The following is a 17,077-nucleotide window of genomic DNA, read 5'->3' on the forward strand; positions in this document are numbered from 1 at the left end:
TATTTTAGTAAATGGTAAATCAAAAATGTACCACCTTTTTTCGCGGGCTTTGAAATAGCTTGTCAATGATTTCAACTTATCTTTAGATTTGCTTGAGACTTAAATTGGCAAGATGACAGTTTTCTTGTCGTTGAGACTTGACATCAAACTTTCATGCTTCTGGATCTTCCCGCCATTTATGCCTGGAAGCAAATACGATTTTCTTCAGAGAGGATGACAGACGGTCAATAAATCATTAGAGGAAAAATCAACCGGTCTCTTATAATAGATCCTCTGACATAGAGAAGAAGAGATATAGAGGGATATATATATATATATATATATATATATATATATATATATATATTGCTCTCTCTGTCTCTGATTGATATTACATCATCTAAGATCGAATGGGACTTATGGCAACTCGATCCTGTATACCAATAGTTGCAGACGTATATATGACAGTGTACGAGGGGCATATACGACATTGGTGGGGAAGGGAAGGGAATCTTGAGTTAAAAAGAGGGTAATAACTTATACTCAATAATCTTACAGAAATCGAACATGTATAGACTCATATTCTATTTAATATGCGATTCGCGTAAGATATTTAAAAGTGAAGGCTGGTCTTGCGTGCGAATATTGACAATAATTAGTAAGGTTTCATGCCCTCCGCATATATATATATATATATATATATATATATATATATATATATATATATATATATATATATACACATATATATACATATATATATATATATATATATATATATATGTATATATATATATATATGTATGTATATATATATATATATAATGGAAAACGTAATGAGTTGGAAAATTTTGAACAGTGAAAAAAATTCCAGCCTCCACCGGGATTCGAACCCGGGCCTCCCGCTTTATATGCGGACACTCTAACCATGCGAAGACGAGTACAGGCCACACAGATAGTTAAAAATCTGTAGGAAAGGACACACGCATGCGCATGCAGTTGTTAGGGGGAAAAGTACAATCAGTTTATATACTCATTTACAGTCGTGTCATGAACACCCAATCTGAGATGCTTTCTATATCTTAAACGTGATTTATCATCCTCTCGATTGTAGAGGTCTTTGACATATCTGTGAGGCGAAATCATAGAACTTTATTTCAATTTAGAAAGCTGATCAGGTGTTGTAATGTTAATCTGATTTTCATCGAGAAGTCGCAACTTCCACTTTTATCAAGTAATGATACTTAATACTTGTGAAATGTGTGAGACAACGCTTTGAAATTCTAAGAAGAGGAATAGCTTTCGAATTAAAAGTGCACAAAAAGAATAGAAGAAGAAGAAACAGAAACAGAAGAAGAAAAAGAAGAAGAGGAAGAAGATGGAAAGGTCTTTGCCTAATTCCATCAAGAATTCTAATAATCTTCATCAGCTCCGGCTTAAACTGGTAGACAGATCGGTATATAGCCTACACCTACGATCCATCTTGACAAAAACGTGAAATTTGTTAGTCATTACAAGTAATGATTTGAGTGGGCCCGAATGCTAATGTAAGTAACTCGCCAACATAATTGGAGCGTGAAATGGGTGTAGGTTTATCTTCTCCGCTGCTGCACTATATAAGGAATCATTGAAGAGAAACAGGTATAACCTATGAGGCCAGCGTAATTTTATTCACTATCGTCTTCCCTCTTCAAATGAGTTTAAATCAAGGTTGTCTGTTACAATACGACGAGAGGAGATAAAGAAGGAGAAGAAGACTAAGAAGAAGAAGAAAGTGTAATTCTCTGCCTTTTTCGAGTGAACATTACGCTGTACTTGTCATGGCTAATATGGTTATACGAGGCTATACAGTAAATGACCCACACGATTGGGCTGTATATAAGAAGAAAAGAAAACAGGCAACTCGTAACAATTCATGAATTCCATTCCATTCCATATGCTAAAGGTGAGATCGATCCGTAGTATGGTGATAAAATCCTCTTAATAAGGTTAAAAGTTTCATTTGAGGTTAATAGAATTTCCTTCAAATATATGACTATACGGGAAGGAAACATTGGGAAGACGAAAATAATTTAAAACCATATGACATAAAGTCGGAGAATTATATGACAGTAACGGATTTTTTTCATCATGGGTGACCATTATTTAAATTTGTAGCTTATTTTGAGGCAATACTGATGACTGTTAGATATTTGTTGATTTTCCCTTCGCAAGAACTTGAAAAATCTCTTTACTATCGCACAGTATATAAGTCAAAGGAACTTTTCCATTGAGTTAACTGTATATGCAACGGAAATCACACACTAAACAGCCAATTTGGTCGCGTGAAATCAGATTTGCTTTAGTCGATTTAAGTTACATGGCCCAGTTATGAACTTGAGGGGAATGGGGGGGGGGGGGATGTTAATACGGGAAACACCTTAATAGAAGTAGTAAACCTCCACTCTGGAAACAATATCAGCCAACATTTATTTGGCACAAAGTAGTGACGTATTATATCATACGGCACATACCAAGTAAGGCAGAGGGATGGGGTGGGGGGGGGGGTGGGGGGGACACCAGCTACAAATACTAACCGCATCAACGGAAGGCTCGCAATCCGCAATTGATACAGGATAAACAATGGTGTCGTGTGCAAATACTATAAACAATTTGTTCCCGGAACTACTAGAACTTACCAAAAGTGATAATGTTTTAACACTTCCTGATCTGTCAATAACAAAGGGGAACAGTTTAATCCCCTAACTACAAACTCACAAAATTTCAAATGGAAAGAATAAAAAACAAAGTCGCTGATTTTTTGGTTTGAAAAGTTTGACAACATCTCTATAACCTCACACACAGTAATGTGTGTGAGCTAAAAATGACTTGTATAAAGAAATAACTTTAATAATTTTTCATATAGGACAAGAGATATATATATATAAACAAGCTTAAGATAATGCTGTGTTATTTATCATCGACACCGTACGCTATATTCGTTATACGAATTTTGGTGTAGCATGTGTCATATTGTTGTTCCTGGTTATTAGTATATTTAAATAAAAACATGAACCTCATAAAATTAACATTAGGCGTATATTCTTGAAAGTAACTCAATTGGTTTTATACTTATTTCCTATAACAAAACAGTTCTCTCTACTATCAGCCATTGGATCGAATTTAAGAAAGGACAATTGATGTCTTTCCTTCTTATTTCAAAACTATTATGTTTTGCAAAAGTGTTGGAAAGAATTGTTTTAATGGTCCTACAAACATTAATTTTGAGTTGTTGTAAAACCATTAACAAACACTGCTATACCAATCCTATATACTTTTACCTCTTTACTCCTCTTTATTTTTGAGAAATGATCCTTCAAACGTCAGAGGTTCATCAATTAAAGTAGCTGTACTACTAAGTCTAACACAGAACTTTACGCGAGTCAGTTCCTTAGTTGCAACTATAGACACATCAGTAGGAAAACAATATTTTTATGGCATTAAATAACTCGTTCACAATAAATTAAAAATTTGTCAATTAAGGATATTGAGTTAGTCATTCAAGTATGCTGCGTCGGTGATTTGAAGTTGAAAGAAAATCTTCTGGTCGATTAATTGGACGAACAAAAAATGCAGTTCTAAAAGTAACATTTCGTCATGAATTAAAGAACCGACGTTATGATTATCAATTTAGCCTCAAGTGAACATTCGAAAGATATGAAGCGTATTTAAAAACTGAATATCTTGAGAACCGGAATAGCTAAAGAATACTAGCACTTAAATTGACAATTTCCTGGTCCGGTATATACATAAAGGCTAAAATTATGCATATAATCAGCCTTTAACACTATCATATACACTGCAGGGATGTCTCCCTAATAATCATTAATATTACTTCACTCATTTTGCACATTAGACACATTTTACACAAATGATGTTATATTATTAAACAAAGAAGACCATACAGTATAATGTCCTTGTTTGATGATGGCATCGTGATTCCTGAAGGTGTGATGCCATTGTGTTGCAGTTGTGATGCTAGTACGATTCAAAGGAGCTAAATGTAATCCTGAATACTGCCATCAGTAAATAAGTTTTTTTTTTTAAATAATGAAAAAGAAATGTTTGGACTACAAACATGACATACATGTAATGTACTTCATTTCTAAATACTGCGTATAAACAGCACCTTTGTCAAATCAAACGACCTCTGATGTATAACATAGGCTGTATTGTACACTGAGCTGATAAAAGACACGCGAAAATAATTTTAACTAATACACGCGGGAGGTCAAAGGTTACGCTTATCATCCCTCTGATTATCAACGATGCTTTCAGATTCTTTCCTATTTCGAAGTTTGATGTAAACATGTTAATCAAATATTTCCTTATTTCGTCGTCTAATAATATTATTAAACAGGGTCTGGCGGAGAATGACCTTCGAATCGCCGGAATTTTATCGATGTGTTATTTTAGGTTTGTTTTCTGAAGTTGCGCCACGATCAATTTCTTCTCAAGCTCTTCCTAATCTTTCCTTCTTCTAACTATATAATTTTTTTGTCTTAGACTAAAAGCGTGGGTGACATATTAGATTATGTAGTTGAGAGAAAATTTAAGGAAGAACGTATTATCTCTTATCACGCGAGTTATGGTTCAAAAACAAGAGAGTTGTATATATGCAGCATACCGCGCAGATAATCAGTACTGGTAATGAATTACACAAACTAAAAATCTAGTGTGTCATATTGCTTACCTTTGCTGTTATTTCTGGCCTTTAATAATGGAAATGAAGACATTTGTCAAATTGTTTTAGTTGATTTGCTGTACCGACCGATGGAGGGCAAAAACTGATACACGCTGACACTAGCTCCCCATTATCATACAGTCAAAACTTGAAGAGCGCCATCAATTAGGGAAGTGCGTTCCTTCGCCTTGTAACTGATATGTCAGTATCTCGTGGGTTTATGTAAGCACCGTTTTCGAAGACAAATTCTGCCACAAAAGCCACCACCACCCCTGCCCCCCCCCCTTCTCAAATGTACGTTTACAACTTTGTTAAGTTTTGGTTATGATGTCCATTCGATATCGTTGTTAGGCTGTTGTGTACGTCTAGTGTTCCATTGCGTCTCCCTTATACTGTGCAACATATACAAGCATACTTCCTATACTCTAGTATCACAATACACAAAATGAGACTCACGCTAAAGAGCTTTCACTTGAACACGCCCTCTTGTTAAAGATATTGCGATGTATAAATTGTCCTCATATCGTAGCTCAAAATGATTTTAAACCCTTGTATTGTTTTTACTTAATAATAATTGATCATTATAAATTGTTAATGATTATACTGATAAATGATATACAAATTAGACGACCACTATATGTTCACCGAAAAATAAATAAAGAACAAAACTGATAAAAAAAAGGGTTTTTAAATACTATTAAAAGGAGGGAAAGGAAAATCACAACAAAATGATGAAAAATGAGGTTAACAGATATTACTCAAATACTTTATAAGGGCAAGTCTACTTTTATGTGCCATTATATTTAAGTTTCAACGTCTTTCAGTAACCTCTAAATGAGATTGTCCATAATTCTTTCATCTATCATACGCTACAGTGCTTTCTCTTTATGCTACAGTTAAAAAAATTTAAAAACTTAAACTTGGTCATTGATAAAGATCAATCTAAGCGTTGACAGTTTTGACAGTTTAGATAAATTTATGGTACAGAAACGTAAGAGAAGTTGGATTGCTAGTAATCGCTCAGCGATTTCCATCCACCGAACACTCTATATTATGACAGAGAGGCCATGCTTGTTATTCTGAAATCAGAAAAAGTCGTGCAGTTTTAACAACGAAAATTTCATTTTCATTTCCTGCTGACTAAACGGTCTTGCAAAGAATATAAATTACATTAGTAAACCGAGCGGTCACGAGGATAGGTTAAATGTTTGATACAAGTAAATACTTGATGTTAACAGGCTGCAGCAGAACCTTGCTGTGTTTCTTGGGTAATCCAATTACATTTCTTGGTTCTCTTTCAAAGTCGCCCACGCATTTAAACTAACAGATATTATACACTGCGACACTCTCAAACGCTTATATATAAGTCTGTCCGGTGTGTGTGTAGTAGTAGTAGTATATCTATGCGATAATTTTCCAAACTAACTTGAAACGTAACGCTGTAATGGTATTTCGTGTTGACGCGTGCGTATAGCTTCATCTTCGTAAGATCTTACAATCTCGGCCGCCACTGATTTCGCGCAGTTTGCATTATTAGTCTTTGAGTAGAAAAGTTGAAAAATCTTCAGAACGCTTTAGAGACTTGAAGACAGAAGACATGAGTAACATGTGAACTATAGTTCCTGGCTGTATTTAACATACTGACTGTGTCTTAACAGTGTATCTTATATATCTCTATATAAGAGGTGAAAATCACTTGAAAACTGCTTGTATTTCTGGGATGGTTTTGCGTTTTGTTATCGAGGAATTTAACTAGCGGATCAGTGTTATTAAGTCACTTGAGGTATTTTCTGCTTTTCTTTTCTTGCGATTGGATAAATTTTAATCCGACCTGTTTGAGGTGAGTAGTTTACAGTTTTTGTCTGTAACAAAAGGAGCAAATAAATTACTCCATACTCTTTGATCTAATATCATTGACGGCATAGACTTGTCTACTTGAAGAAAATTGACAAGATAATTGATTCGCACAAAGGATAAAGATATATTATATCAAAGCGTTAAATGAATTCGGGCTAGTTGTTATACAATAAAATGTCTTACATTTTACATCTGCAGAAAATAGCTTTGCAAGGGTATACAAAGCTGGTTAGACTTAAAGGTAGAGATTATTAATTTTGAGAGGGAGAGATGCATTAGCGGTTCATTAAACATCAAACATTTAGTAAAAATGCTCGAAACTTCAGTTTATGACCAATTTCACGGAAGATTATAAGACGGAAGTAAAAACCCCAACAAAATCACAATGTAAACGAAACATGTTCAGAAGTATGAAAAAGTAACATGGGTAAAATTAAAATTCTTACTAACCTATTATGAAATATACCACATGATTTAATGTTAGACTTATATTGGGTGAGTTCCGGGTACATATATAGTTTCTTTCGAAAAGCGGTTTGTTTGACACGTTGGATTCCATGATGAAGGAAATCATGTGATTGAGTGTATGTTGTTAATATTCATCAGCAAGACAGGGCAAAAAGAGACCATAAAAAGAAACAACTGTATTTGATAAGAAGTCCAGGTCCTGGTTGTCGTGATTTGGGGCTGATGTATTCTCTATATATAAATAGCTTCATCTGTTTTGCCATGTTTAACTCCCATGTTATACACAGAACCAACAAGGTTTTCTGATAATTATCTTTAAATCTTTAACAAATTTTACAACATTAGCTGTATGCTTTAAAGAAGTATATCACATATTTCAGTGAAATACGTATGTTTTGTCTTTTCGTTTTAATGAAATGTATCCTAAAGTTACAAAGAAAGTGTCCTACTACTTCAGAGTGTATACCTGGATACTAAACCAATCACAAAAAGTTGGACCCAACATTTATGGAATGTTGAATCTATGCCTTGTGGTATTAACTGGTATTCCTTATTTGTGAATTTTCCATTAATATATTGGCATCGGTTGAATACATAATATTTGATTCTTGAACTATAGTTGTTACATTAGAAAGCCACGAACAGAAGTTTTTTTTCTTCTTCAAATTGGAAGTTCTGTGGAATTCACACAAGTGTTTAGTTTCTGTTAACCATTTGCAACAAGAAAAGATGAACGAAAGAGCAACAAATATGTAATCAACGATATGTGTGTTAATCTAATTAAGGTGACGAACCTATGGGTCCATTTGGGAAGGAATATACATTTCAATATTAGTCACAACCAATGGCCATGACAAAAACAAAATTAATTTGTCCTTCAGTTGGTCAAATCTTCTCGAATGATTGAGTTTTCAAGATGTTAAACTACTTGGATAAGTTCAATGAACGTCGAGTTTGTCTCTCTCTCTCTTTACTTTGTTGTTGCCTGTTCATGTGCTACGCCATCGAGGGAGGGGCATAACACATAGCAGATCTCGACGTTTGTCTTAACTGAAATGTACTTCGCGGTTAGTGGTTCGGCTTAATGGAGGCGTTCAGCAAAACGCCTACATTACCGTCTGCTTAAAGTCTGGCAAGAATTTATTGCCACCAAATAGGCGTTCAAACTCTGTATAGATTAAAGTCGACGGTATATGTTAACTTGTTAATCAGTTTGTATAGACTTATTCCCAATATTCCGGGTATTAATAAACTTTAAGTTTACTAATGATGCTCCCCCGAACGTCCACTTTAAGGTATTATTGATATAATAGCTTTAGACACCTGTTACATATACATCCTACATCTATTAATTAAATAATCGAGAGATATTATGATACAATTCAACGTTTGTCGGGAGACATGGTGTGTTTATACAAACCCTTAACTATTGCTACAGTCAGTAAGTCGTGACGGATTCGTCGGAAGACATATCTAAAGTATCATATTGAAATTAAACTCGTAAACACTGCTTTACATGTCAGTCGTGAAAAGGAAGGTAGGCCTAAATACGAGACGCGTGGAATTCTTTCAATGCACACACACACATACCCACGCACATATGCTTTCACATTGTATGATACTTAAAAATCAAGTGTATGTGAGACGTATGTAATACCTCACAGTCACGTGCATGCATACAACAGTTTTCACACTGTATTAAACCAATGCATGTGGCACACGCGGAAAGCCCTATATTTACATACAATTGTTTTACCTAGTTTATTTTATGTACGATGCAAATGTATCACACACACAATGGTTCACATTATAACATACGTTGCAGTTAACGAACCAAGCGTGAGAAAGCAGTGTGGGAAACTTCATATTTCAAAGCTCTATTTAAAAGCATTATCTCACACTGCTTGAGTCTTTATATATTTATGAAGCAAATGTATTTGGGACGTGGAGATTCCTTTAAATTCACGTGCAACGCAACCTTATTTGAGACGTGTGTAAAGCTTCATATTGACACAAGTATTTTAAGACTTCCTAATGGTTTGAAACGACTGTTGGAAACCACACACCAGTATATCTGAGACCATCTGTACACTTTAATGATTGATTCATACAGGGAGCTGGACATCCTCTGCAATACTTGTCTATAGTGTTCATCCATTTTAAAGCAATATTTCATTCAGTAGTGCTTTAGCATTACGGTATAGGTGATGTCAGTTTGCAATAACGTCTGGTAATAATGTCTAATGAAGGTATAAAAAAGGAGCCAGCATTCATCAATATATGACATTATCTCTCGAATCTGTTCCACTTCTCAAAGAATAGAACATATTTTAAAAGGCTAAAAAGCTAACTCCATCACATGCAAGTATATGTCAGACCATTTGTAAACATTAATGATTGATGCATGCAGGGAGCAAAAAATACGAATGATTATAATGATACATGTGTGTCTTTAATCTATCGCAGGTCTTAATACAAGAATTAAATGAGATGCACACAATCAATATAACATAATGCCGCTTCACGACAATAGAATATATTTATAAAATGCTCAGAGCTCAACATTTATTCCCCATAAATCACTAAGCCTGGCACCCCCTCCAGATGAGAGTTCAACATTCTATATAATCGATTTCATCCTCTCTCAACAAACTCTGGCGCCAGGTGAGAGGAGTGATCCTTCTTTCAGTCTCTCTGAGATAATCCAAAAACATACAGTTTTCCGTTTGACTCTCAGCTGTTGTTACAAAAAAAAAGACGTATTTTATTTTTGCCTTCTTGTATCTGATGGTGTTTTGCTTTGTAATCCAGATGCGACCGCAACTACTTCGTAAACGACTAATATTGCGTATAAATGACAGATGTTTTACACACATATGCATGTATATAACCGTTTGTCTTGTTACGTAGAACCTCAAGGTCAAGGACGTTGATGTACCGGTCTTACTACATACAAACACATACATATGTATATATATATATATATATAAATATATATATATATTTAATATATATATATATTTATATAATATATATATATACATATTTATTATATTACATATAGTAATACTGTGAGCACAATATTAGATATAGAAATAAAGTGTAAAATACTATACTTTATGTATATATAGTAAGAAGTAAGAAATTGAAATGCATAGCAAATGTGGATACATCTGATTAGTGTTGGGTCTGACTGCTGTTTCCATGAGTTTCAAAGTTTCTGTTAAGGCCACTCTGTCATAAACATTTTAATAAAATAACAGCGCTCGATATGGCTGATCCATTTTCAAGCATGTCCCTTAAGGGCATCACGATATTGTCTTGTGATAGAAAGGTTGTCAGTGTTCATAAAAGGTCGGTAATACGTTATTTGCACTGTGTAAATTTGAGGATGTCTAATTTCCAAGTCCTTGATATATGACCAGGAAATATAAAACTTAAAGATGACGGCAAGATTCTTGACATTATTTGAAACTCAAATTTATGGCGTAAAAGGCATCAAAAGGTAAAATCTTACTATTAAGGTTATAACATCTCGATCGAATAGCATTTTTTTTTGCACCCTTGACCCCCTTCTTAATTTGTCACAGATACTTTTTAAATGTCCAAACATGTTCAATCAATCTAAGTATATCCCTCAATACATTAATAATTTAATAACCAACGTGGTAATATGAAATCTGACATATTAAGGATACGTTTGCACGCTGAAAGACAACTATACTTACATTAAGATATTTTCGGGTTTTCTTTTTTGGTTTTGGTTTAATTTCAAAACGTACACAGGTACAAGCTGAACAATAACTATACTACTTCATACACTTACAGACTTACCGTCTTGCTAAGTTTAACAGGATTTAATTATTGTATGTACCTTTACTTAAATTCACATAAAAGTTATTGATGATCGATCAATTACTAGAGTACTTTTACTACAATTATAAAAATATCCCCCTAGCAACCCTCTCCTCCACCATTTTAGCTTATGGAATCACCCGTATAATTGGCAAAAGCCAGTGTATTGACATAACAAAAATATGAAATCTATCTTTAAAGTTAAATTTTTAATCTTGTTAAGAATACGAACTCCTTTGAAAAAAACTCTTTAAGAAGTGCGTTTTATCATTCTAAGAGTAATCACACAACCAATTAATCACTCTTTAGTATAGCATCCATTGGCCCTCCCTGACCCCTTCGCGCATGCGGCTGAATGACTGTGGGCGTTAACATTTCCTTACAAGACCTTAAACTTTCATATGCATCAGAATAAATATGCAAGATTCATGTATTAACTATGTAACTCTGATTTTGAAAGAACTGTCGGCCCGCTTCAAGCTTAAGAACTGCGGAAAATACCGAAACTTCCTGTTAAAATACTTTCAACCATGTGTTCTGTAAGTTTAAATCAAGTGAGTGCTTTCATCAACTTAATGTTGAAGTTAAAGAAACATTAACATGTGATATTCTGTGATATTATGTGAGTCTCTTAAGAATATTATTTTGAAGCCGACAGCGTTGTGTGTAACGCATTGATAAAGGGCAAAATATAAAGCATATCATGAAAAGTTGAAATCAAGCCCCTACTTTATCGCTTGATCGTTTGTAGGTCGAGTTCCTTTACTTCATAAAATAATATGATAAGCGTTTGCTGCAGCAAATGATAAATTTAAATATAAATGCATTACCTAATTAAGTGGTTCTTATTGTCAAATATTTATCAACTGAAAAAAATATCATTCCGGGCAGATGCACACAACATGAATCTTGTTTAACTGCGCACTAGTTTCACAAAGACAGTTTTAGACCATATGATCTAACCCTAATAAAAGAGAATTTAAATTGCCTCAATATTTGAGCAGGCTGTAGCTGTGGTTTGATCATAGTTAGCAGGAACAATGTAGTCTATCTTTCATTTTGTTCATGTTTCAATGATAACATACAGTAGTTATACCAATATACAAGAAAAAAAGCCGATTTATGATTGAACCGAAATAAGAGAAGATGGGCAGAACGTCTATGCAAATACATAGCCGAGTGAGCTTAACACTGAATGCCTCACTGAACCAAAGCAAAACACAAAAACAAAAAGATAAGAACAGCGTTTGATTCAATAGCTGTCTTATAAGCAAGTGGAAATATACGATATTAAAACAGAAATAATACAGAACATTTATGATTTCAACACACATTATAGCAAGAAATCGATAAAAGATTTACGGCTGTATAATAAGCCTCTAGCTGAATACGTCTGAAACGAACTGTAATAACAAAGTGGCTCAGTTTACATCAATAACGAAAATTACCCATCTTCATTAGATAAGCGGCTATATCTTGGAGAACGTGTATAGACATGAGGATTCAGTTCTGAGCAATGAAACAAGTTTAAACTTAATTCAGAGGAGAAAATCCTCGGTATATAAAAAGCCATTAACTCGACTGCAGGCTGATAGGTTTATAAGTCTACCTTGGCAACTATAGCTCTGGATTACATAAATATATTTGAAGAATAATATATCAACCTTGGTATTATTATCATTGCTTAACTCAAGAAGTTATTTTGGGGGTAAAATCATAACGGAGAGAAGAACGTGAAGATAAAGACATTATTGGTGGAACTCAATAAAAGGGAAAATGTTACATAGGTTAAAATTGAGGATAAAATATGAATATTTAATATCAAACAGATTAAGGCTTCATTAAAAAAGGAATATTAATATGAATATCAAAAGATTTAGGTTCTATTAAAAGAAACGAATTACTCCGTACCTTATGAACAGTTGACTAATACTTCTGCATAATATATATATATATATATATATATATGTATATATATATATATATATATATATTTATTTATTATATACATTTACACACACATATATATATACATATATATATATATAGGTATATATATACATATATTTATATATACATATATATATATATATATATATATATATATACATATATATATATATATATATATATTTAAACGTGTGTGTGTGTATGTATGTATGTAAACACTCTGAAGTACCACTTCATTTCTCTGGTACGCTTTCTGTGTCTTTAATTCTTAATATGCATGCTTTTCTCATTTGAAGCATCTTCGTCGTATCTTTCGGTTTGACGTAGTCTTCAAGTCTACGGGGATATAATATCGACGACTGTCAATTAGTGCTTGTATCGCTTGTCGTCTATATGTATCCCTGTGCCGTAACGCGTAGTTTGTAACAAAAGATATCAATTCTAGTTCACTGACCGTAAGGATACACGCGTTAACTTTAGTGCGCCTGCGATAATTTGTCAACGGTCTTGTCAGTAACATAGACACCTGCTTTAATTGGGCAGAGAAGTTACAAACATTGTGATCATATGTAGGGCGCTTCACAATATCGATTACAAATGACTACTATGCAAATACTGTACTCGTTAATTAATCTCGATACACTCGTGAATTCAAAGAAAAAAACTTGATCAAAAAGGGAATTTATCACATTTGTTTGAATTCGTTGGATGTGTAATACTTTGTGGTAAACCGATATCAGATATGAGAGGACAAAATATCGCTACAAAATGACTCAAACTAGATAGAAAGCGTGCCCAATGTAACACATCAGTGAGAGAGTTCTATGTACCTATCACATCCCCTCCGAACCTTCCTTTCCCCTGAGCCTCCTCCAACCCAAAGATATATTCTGCTTTACCAAAATTGTCAAGTGACTATTTAGAGAACTGAAGAAAGTGCATGCATGCCTTTGTCTGACACTAAGCATACTGTGAGCATATAAAAGCTTACCTTTATGTGGTAAGGCTTCTATCGGTTACATCTCTATATTCCGACATCTCTATGTTCTGACGTCTCTATGTTCCGACGTCTCTATTTTCCGACGTCTCTATGATCCGACAAAAGAACAAATTCGGAGCATTTTTTTTTAATCCAAAAATTTGTTTACACTTTCGTTAATTAAACTTAAATAATGATATCATTCAACATTAAATGACATCTTTCATTCCATTAATGATATCCTAAATTGCTTAAGGAAAATTATCTTAATTGTTGTGAGAAAATGTTTGTTATCATAATTACATATTTTGATATCACTATTCGATTATTTGATATAACGGAATTTCAAATTTCTGACATCTTAAATAGATGAGCTATTTAATATTCATATCTTAAAGAGCTTAACTATATTCAATATTTCAAGATATCATAAAGTTATATACAGATATAAATGACTATATTTGACGTACGTTGTGGTCATCAACTCAGTTAATCTAAACTTTCGTGAATTATTTCTTAAATTTTATATAAATAGAAATCACAAATCGGGTAAAATATATCTTGCAGATATTCAATGATTCTCTCTATCACATCGCTAATATGAAAGCCATTCACCCAAGTCGACGTGAGACTTAAGACGATATTAATATGAGCCACGGGGGGGCATAAACAAGAAACGTCTACACTGTTTAATCATATGATAGTTCTATAGGTCGCTGCAGACGCGATATTCCTTTTCATATTATAAACATAATGTGATATGATATGTAACGAATGTCATCTCCAAGGGCACTCATTCAACATTGATATAGGAGCATTATATTGGTGGTTAATTAAAATCATACTTGTACTCGTAAACTTCAGCTCCGTGTAACAAGACTTGGAGGGACAAGTTGCATTGCTAGTTCTAATGGGTGAAGTAAAACCTACGCCAAATGATTACTTGCTTCGTTTGTCTACACGTTCTGAATTGTCCATCAGAAAAGAAAGGTTAATAATAATAATAATAATATGATAGTCTCGTGGGATCACTTTTATTTAGTGCAATTGTACGCATATTTGCACATTCTTTAATATAGGATAGAGAAGGATAATCGTGACGTTGCACTGAGCGAAATCAAACGAAATCTCTCAATTAACGGAAACCCTTCTCAAACATGGTTCAAAGCAGTTTGCAATGGTAATCCCTGTTTAATCATTTATGTGGAAAAAGTTTCAAAAAGCCAAATTTTGACATCAATAAAACTTTAATCAAGTACAATTTCAAACCTAATATATAAATATCTGTCGCTCACGTCATGTCATTGTCTACATGATAATATAGTAGAGAGTGAAGCCGTCATATTTAATCTCCGTGATAAAGTGCATTTTCCTCCTTTGAAATGGCATCAATATAAAACAAGTGATGTTTCAATAATTGATTCACCCTATATATCGATAGTATAAAGATCACAAAGTGCCGACATATATTGGCGCTTCTTCAAAGGTATTTTTTTACAAACTACAAAGTAAAATGAACATTGGATAAGTTGGGTTCGGAATATTTGATGCCTGGTATGTTTGTCGTTTGAAACTTTTTTTTTTTAAATTTATTAACAGGAAAGTCAAACTTGTTGAGATAATAATTTTGAAGCTAGTTGTAACCTCTTTCAAAGTTGCACATTCCATTCTACGAGTGTAAATCTTTAGTAATTTACGTAAAAGATACTTATTTATAACCATGGCTGATATATAACATGACGTAATATTGAAATCCGCATTGGTTGACTTTTTCCACTTGACGTCTTTCAAGATGTTTGGAATAATTTATAAATCTTTCCAAATAATGTTTTGCTTATAAATGTTTCAATTAAGAATTATCACATTTCAAGTGCATTTGTGTATCTATAACGCACATCTTAAAAGTCACTTAGGCACTTGGAACATTTGAAAAATGTCATTTGTTCCTTCAAACCTGTTCATTTACAACCGTATCATTATGTCTATTATTATCGGCTATAAATAAAGAGAAAAATGGCTAAGAATAATATAAGAAACATTTGAATGATGTGACAACATAACTTTCTGTCCAAATATTTCGTCAGATGATGACGTCACATGCCAAATGCCTTAGTTGTTATGGACGAAATGTTAACACGATGCTTAGATTGTTAACTGCTACAATAAAATGTATTTAGGCCTGTATATTAATTTGTGATATGCATACCTTTAAGAATTTACAGTCTGTTATTTTTATGCGTCATGGTAAAGTTTGCATTTTTGCATGTACACATCATGTGCATATAATATTTTTATTAATTTGATTTCAAATGCTATCTTACAACTGTCAGCTTCATAGGACCATCATGTACCACTCCCCCCCCCCCCCTTCCACACACACGTTATGCGTACAAAAGTATATACGTCACACTACCAGTCTCATTCTGTGTGATGTCTTACAGGAGACAGGGAAGCCAAGGCAAATTTATTCTAGCCACCGTTGATCGCTCCCCCATCCCATCCCATCCCATCCATTGCAGACACCATAAAATCCTTCCAACTATCTTCTTTAATGTTATTTACAAACAATGGCATTTTTTGACAATGGCAGATTAGATGAAGGAACCGTCAGGGTACTATAGATGTATGACCACCTTCTGACCCCTCAGTCTACCACTGGGCTGCACCGAGTCCTGAAACCCTCTTCTGACCCCTCAGACTACCACTGGGCTGCATCGAGTCCCGATACCCTCTTCTGACCCATCAGTCTACCACTGGGCTGCATCGAGTCCCGATACCCTCTTCTGACCCCTCAGTCTACCACTGGGCTGCATCGATCCTGAGACCCTCTTCTGATCCCTCAGTCTACCGCTGGGCTGCACCGAGTCCTGAAACCCTCTTCTGACCCCTCAGTCTACAATTGGGCTGCACCGAGTCCTGAGACCCTCTTCTGACCCCTCAGTCTACCACTGGGCTGCATCGAGTCCTGAGACCCTCTTCTGACCCCTCAGTCTACCGCTGGGCTGCATGGAGTCCTGAGACCCTCTTCTGACCCATCAGTCTACCACTGGGCTGCACCGAGTCCTGAGACCCTCTTCTGACCCCTCAGTCTACCACTGGGCTGCATCGAGTCCTGAGGCCCTCTTCTGACCCCTCAGTCTACCGCTGGGCTGCATCGATCCTGAGACCCTCTTCTGATCCCTCAGTCTACCGCTGGGCTGCATGGAGTCCTGAGACCCTCTTCTGACCCATCAGTCTACCACTGGGCTGCACCGAGTCCTGAGACC

General features: G+C 34.6%; 1 protein-coding gene across 2 annotated transcripts in view; it reads left to right on the top strand.

Moving 5' to 3' along the window:
- The window catches only part of LOC139978744 (G-protein coupled receptor 54-like), a 71,031-nt gene that overhangs the window by 11,159 nt on the left and 42,795 nt on the right, over positions 1-17,077 (top strand). The window contains exon 1 of one of the 2 annotated variants that reach the window (XM_071989202.1): positions 6,077-6,542. The exons of the other annotated variant lie outside the window; for it this stretch is intronic. The gene's annotated coding sequence lies outside the window, so the exon portion shown is untranslated. Of the gene's footprint in view, positions 1-6,076; positions 6,543-17,077 lie in introns of those variants that run through there. 2 annotated transcript variants of the gene reach the window in all.

This window comes from Apostichopus japonicus, chromosome 13 (assembly GCF_037975245.1).
Source record: "Apostichopus japonicus isolate 1M-3 chromosome 13, ASM3797524v1, whole genome shotgun sequence".
Classification (NCBI taxonomy): domain Eukaryota; kingdom Metazoa; phylum Echinodermata; class Holothuroidea; order Aspidochirotida; family Stichopodidae; genus Apostichopus; species Apostichopus japonicus.